General features: G+C 34.8%; 1 pseudogene; it reads left to right on the top strand.

The window, feature by feature from the left end:
- Nucleotides 1-2,489: 2,489 nt before the first annotated feature.
- On the top strand, nt 2,490-4,678 carry LOC110272600 (lysM domain receptor-like kinase 3; annotated as a pseudogene).
- The last annotated feature ends 1,304 nt before the right edge of the window (nt 4,679-5,982 follow it).

Below are 5,982 nucleotides of genomic sequence, written 5' to 3'. Positions count from 1 at the left end.
ACTCCGGATCATGACGTTTTTCTGGCGTTTAACTCCAGACAGCAGCGTGTACTTGGCGTTCAACGCCAAGTTACGTCGTCATTCTTCGAATAAAGTATGGACTATTATATATTGCTGGAAAGCCCTGGATGTTTACTTTCCAACGCCGTTGAGAGCGCGCCAATTGGAGTTCTGGAGCTCCAGAAAATCCATTCCGAGTGCAGGGAGGTCAGAATCCAACAGCATCAGCAGTCCTTTTGTCAGCCTTCTTCAGAGTTTTGCTCAAATCCCTCAATTTCAGTCAGAATTTACCTGAAATCACAGAAAAACACACAAACTCATAGTAAAGCCCAGAAATGTGAATTTAACATAAAAACTAATGAAAACATCCCTAAAAGTAGCTTAAACTTACTAAAAACTATATAAAAACAATGCCAAAAAGCGTATAAATTATCCGCTCATCAGGCTCCATATCCACAAAGGCTACTTAGGGTGACAAAGGAACATGCAAACTCACTACCAAAGAAAGCAATGCATGACCTTACAAAAGAAAGGGAGGAAAACAACCAAGGGATTCCACACTCCAATGAGGTTGAGAGTTGTATGGAGGAGGATTTAATTGAACCATCAACACAAGAGGTTCTTGACAAAGAAAACGCTCCAACCATCACATAACACCTAAGTCTTGAAATCAAGGAAGTGAAGACAATCAAGGAAACACTCAAAGAAGGATTGTGACCAAGAAACAAAAGAGAACATTCATGAAAAAGAGAAGGTCAACAAAAAGCAATCCAACCCCCACCCCCAACAAGTAAGAGGAATCAAGCTAATAACAACAAAAGAAGGCTTGTTAGGAGACAATCAAATCAAGGGGCATCAATTTTCTCTTCTTCTCCCTTGAAGTCGTTTCTTTTAACCAATTGGAAAAAGAGGAAGAAAATTATGAACCACATTTCAAGCTAATGACATTAAAAGAGTACTTGTTGGGAGGCAACCCAACCGTTGGTAACATTTACTTTCTTTGCTTAGTTTACTTTCAATAATTTGGCATATGATTGCATTATAAGTTTGGTGTTGCATGCAACAATTCGATCTTCAATCTTTAGTGGGTACTTGCATCATTCTAAAATGAAAGTGTCACACTAAGTTTGCTATTTTCACTTACTTTTCATGCATAGTACCATGCAAAACTCACTTATTAATGCAATCATATTGTCTATTTTCTTTGTGCCTTGATTGTTATCTTTGATTTTTGCTTGCTTAAACACATGCATTACTTACATCTCTTCTTGAAGACATTCATGATTAATCTTAGATTCATCCCCACTATTTTATTTGTTTCTTGAAGACAAGCAATCATTCTAAGATTGGTGTGGGAAGGAAGGAATAGGAAGAAAATGACAACAATAAAGATGAACTATAAGGTGGTTAAGTTTCTTTTCCTCTTATTTATTTTCTGTACTTTCAATTGCATGATTGTCTTCTATTTCTTTTATATGCATGTGTGTTCTTGTGAATAAGCATAGCTTGATATTTGAATTGTAACATATTGCAATGACATTATAACTACCATCTTGAATTTTGTGAGTCAAAGTAATTAAGTATCATGATCATAAGCAAACAAGGTAATTAAACACTACTAGAAAACTAGTTATTATAGACGGATATTTTCGACGAATTTTATCCCACGGAAATACAGATGAAATTTCAGAGGAATTTTTTGTCAAAAAATAAAAAAAAATAAATTAGCATAAATTACAGATGGAAAAGAGAATCCGTCGATAATTTTGTCGAAAAAATTCATTTTTTTGTGGAAAATGGTTACAGACAGAAAATCCGTCTGTAATTAAATAAACAAAAACGCTGCGTTTTATTAAATTATTACAGACAAAAAATCCGTTTGTAATTTAAAATTTTCTGTCGGAAAATATTGATGTAAACCTAACTTAACCCTAGTGTCTCGAGCTTCATTCAAAATTCACACACGTTCATTCACACTTCACACACGAGCTTCTTCCTCACGAGCTGCTTCTTCTCTGGTCGCACGAGCTTCTTCCGCCGTTGTCGCCGTTCGCATCGCACGATCTTTCTGTCATCCCTTGTGTCGCACGAGCTCCTTTCGCTGCCGCTCTCATCACGTCTGCTCCTTTGGTCGCCATCATTGCAGAGCTCCCTCTGCCACTCTCGTCACGTCTGCTCCCTTCATCGCCGTCGTCACATAGCACTCTCTGCCACCGCTCTTGTCACGTTTGCTCCCTTAGTGAATTTCAGGTATAATCTGATGTTGTGATGTTGGTGCTTAGGGCTCAATTTTTCTGTGCCAATTTTAGGTTTATCAATTTTTTTTTGCAGTTTCTATCTTCTTGTTGCTGTTGATGCTGATTGAGTTTGTTGTAGGTTTATCAATTATTTTACTATCAGTGAAGAAAGAGAATTTTTTGTCAGTCATATCTGCAGCGATTCGTGAAAAACTCAGCCCAACTCGGTGGAAACTTGGTGGTTGTTGTTGAATGGAAAAGCTTGAAGCGAAGCTCAAAATGATAGTTGACTCCGTTGGTAACTTCTTCTCTGGCAAAGACCAGCTTCCCTGGTGTGACCCTGATATCGTCGCTGTAAGCCTTTTCTTTTTCTCAATTCCATTTTCTTCTTTTAGAATTGATATCAACTTGTGATTTCTTGTTATCTATTGGTCGTAAATTTCAGTCTTGATGTTTAGGTCAAAATCGAAGTGGCAACTATTCAAGGAGTAGGGATCTTGTGGAGAGGTGCCTAATAGTTATGCTTCTATTCTTTTGGAGGAGGCTAGAGGTATTTGGTCCGACTTTCTTGTTCCTATTCTCTATGAATAGTGGAGAAAGTGTAAAAGAGGTGAATTTCATATAATTTATTGTGCTGCTTAATTATTGTAGTGTTCAAGAGTTAAATGACCTGTGTGTTTTTCTACAATTGATGTTCCAGATGGATAATCATTTGTTGCTGGAGAAAGAATGCTTGAGTTGGTGAAGGTTTGTGCCTTATATTATGTTCATTTATTTTAAATGCAGATTAATATACAAATGTCCAATACATATACTGCAATTAGTGAATGAATCAGCACGGTATGTTTTTGTTTTTATTCTGTTTGCTCACTTTGGGTTATCTGTATTTTCTCTTAGAATTGCTTGCAAACATACATTAATTTAATTGCTATACCTTTCTTCGGAGGGCTTTATTATTTTTTTGTAAAATTTTCCCCATTTTCAGAAAAAAAAAAAGATAATTTGCTTGGAAATCTATTGATTCTTTTATTTCCTGCAATTTTTCTGTTTTAGACTTCCTACCTACTATCCACTTTTAGTTTCCTTCTAAACTTCCTTCTTTGTTTTAAGAAAAGCTTACTAGTTACTAGTGTTTATGTTTGTGCTTCTTCAATTTTTTAGCAAACTTATCTCCAGGGAACTAATTTGTATTCATTCCCCCCCCCCTTTCTGAAGAGATGTTTCACTTTTATTGGATCAAGGATTCAAGACATAGACGAACTGCTTCTTTCACCCATTGTCAAATGACATGTCCATATGTAAGTCTTATGTGAAAAGGTATAACTAGTTTTCTTAGGGCAACCTCTTATGCTTTCTTACAATTTGAAACCTTTAGAAAACTAAGATTTATGTTTTTCTTCAGTGCTATCTTTCTCCTGTCTAATTTGACATAAGACAGAAGTTAATAGGGCCTTTGTTGGATCCATTATGCATTGCTACAGTTACACTGATATATAAAGTCTGATTCTTTAAATTGCAACTCTAAATGTAAGTGGTCTTGACAAACTTCTTAAATCAATAGGAAGAAATCCCTCATAAGTTGATTTGGAGGTGAGTTAATATTCAGGACATGTCTTGTAGCTTATTTCTCCTCATTAGACACAACCTAGTCTTAAAGAACCTTTGCCATGGTCTACCCAGATACAAATAGCTCTGGCTTCAGCCAGAAGACTTGAATATATTCATGAACATATAAAGCCTGTATATATCCATCGCGATATAAACTCGGCAAACATATTATTAGACAAATCCTTCCATGGAAAGGTATGAAACATTTTGATGACTTATGTGATCTTGTTACTCTTTTCTTTGTGCTATAATTCTGTGAGATATTGTGTATTGGTTAATCTGCAGGTTGCGGATTTTGGACTAAGCAAAGCTGATTGATATTTGAAGTTCACCAGCTTCTACTGCTAATATGGCAGGTACATTTGGTTGCATGCCACCAGAGTATGATGAATCATGTTTGTTACTTTAAATTGACACATTCACATGGCAAAACAGAACATGCACTTAAGGGATCAAATTCAATTATACCATTGAACCATTTTATTCACTTATTTGTAGGTATATATATGGCAGAGTTTCTCCTAAATTAGATGTCTTTGCTTTTGGGGCTTTATGAGCTTATTTCTGCTAAAGAAGCTGTGACTAATGGTGGTGCTGAAATAAAGGGACTTATAGTTTTGGTGAATTTTGATACCCTACTATGCATTACATCTTTTTTTGTGTGTGATAATTGATAACATTAGAGGGCCTAGTGGGCTAGTGGCTTTACATAAGTAATTCAGGTTATCTTTATGTTCCTTCTTTTCTAATTTTTCTGGTGATTTTTCTTGCAGTTTCATCATGTTTTTGTCATGCACCACCCTCCTTCACTTCCCTCCTCATCCAACAATTAAGATATTATAATACAAATATAATAAGAGGATCAGAGCCTAAGACTGAGGTTAGATTCTCCATGAAACAAATTTATTGTACACATTCCAAAGGTGGTGTTTGTGTAGATTTTGTATTTATTATACCTAACGATTTGAGAGAGCGTCAGAGAAGAGGCATTTTGAAATATCCACACATGCAAATTAGAAAGTTTTTGTTTAGTAATGTCAGACTCTGTTAGGGTCTAAAAGCTTATATATATACTTTTAAACAAAATTGAGGATTTGGAGAAAATAATCTTCTGCTGAGTTTTTTTTTTCCATTTAGTAGGTATCTATTCTCTATAGTCATGTAATTCATTATTTATATGTATTTAGTTGTTTTCATATTCTATATATTTGTCAGATGATATATTAGAAAAAAGGAAAAAAAACTCAAAAAAAGGTTTTGCACTTTTGCTTGCCGTGGCTAGTCTTTATTCCTTCTAAAACTTATTTGGGATGTAAGAGTAGATTTTTGTTATTAATGCCATCAATTAACTTATTTTTCACTCAAATTATGGTCAATGATAGCATCTTTATGGCTGAACAACCTAATTCTGTGTTACTTACGTGTAAAAAATAAAATTACTCAACTCACATTAAAGTAAATTATATTAAGGTAATTTTATAGAAGGATTTATACCGATTCAGAATTTAGCAAAATAATTTTGTTGTGAGCATAGTCCAAACTGATCATCAATCCTCAAATCAAATTTTAATGTTGGTTGTCACATGTATAAACCCCAATAAAATAAACTGAAGTATTCAAACCTCGGGTGTCTCACAAGGAATTGCAATGAAGTGCTCAATTATTGGCTATGAAGAACAAGGGATTTGATTTATAATGGGCAAGAAAAGTAAATAACAAGAACTAATAAAGGAATGAAAAGTACTCTTGGCTAAGACATGAGAATTAAGATCACCATCCTTATCTACAAACTATATATTGATAATTATGAGGGACTAACCCATTAAGTCTACCTCTAAGCTTTAAGTACGTACAATGTCTACTCCTAAGCTTGAAGTACGTCGAGTAGGCTTAATCAACATTAACACATAAGTCCTAACCAACCTACTAATTGACTTAGTAGTGGGTTAGCATCAATGGGTATAAAATTGACCACCAAGGGTTCTCAAATCACCAATTCATTGAGACCTAGTGACTTAAGGTCACTCAATTCCCTTAGCCTAGGCCAAGAGTAAAGAAAACTACTCTAAAACTAGAGAAAACATTTTATCAAACACCTAGAGTGTAATAACAGTAAACATCACAAAATGCAAGAATT

This window comes from Arachis duranensis, chromosome 6 (assembly GCF_000817695.3).
Source record: "Arachis duranensis cultivar V14167 chromosome 6, aradu.V14167.gnm2.J7QH, whole genome shotgun sequence".
NCBI lineage: Eukaryota > Viridiplantae > Streptophyta > Magnoliopsida > Fabales > Fabaceae > Arachis > Arachis duranensis.
Note: the sequence above shows the minus strand (reverse complement) of the source record. Positions and strands in the feature narration are given on the sequence as shown.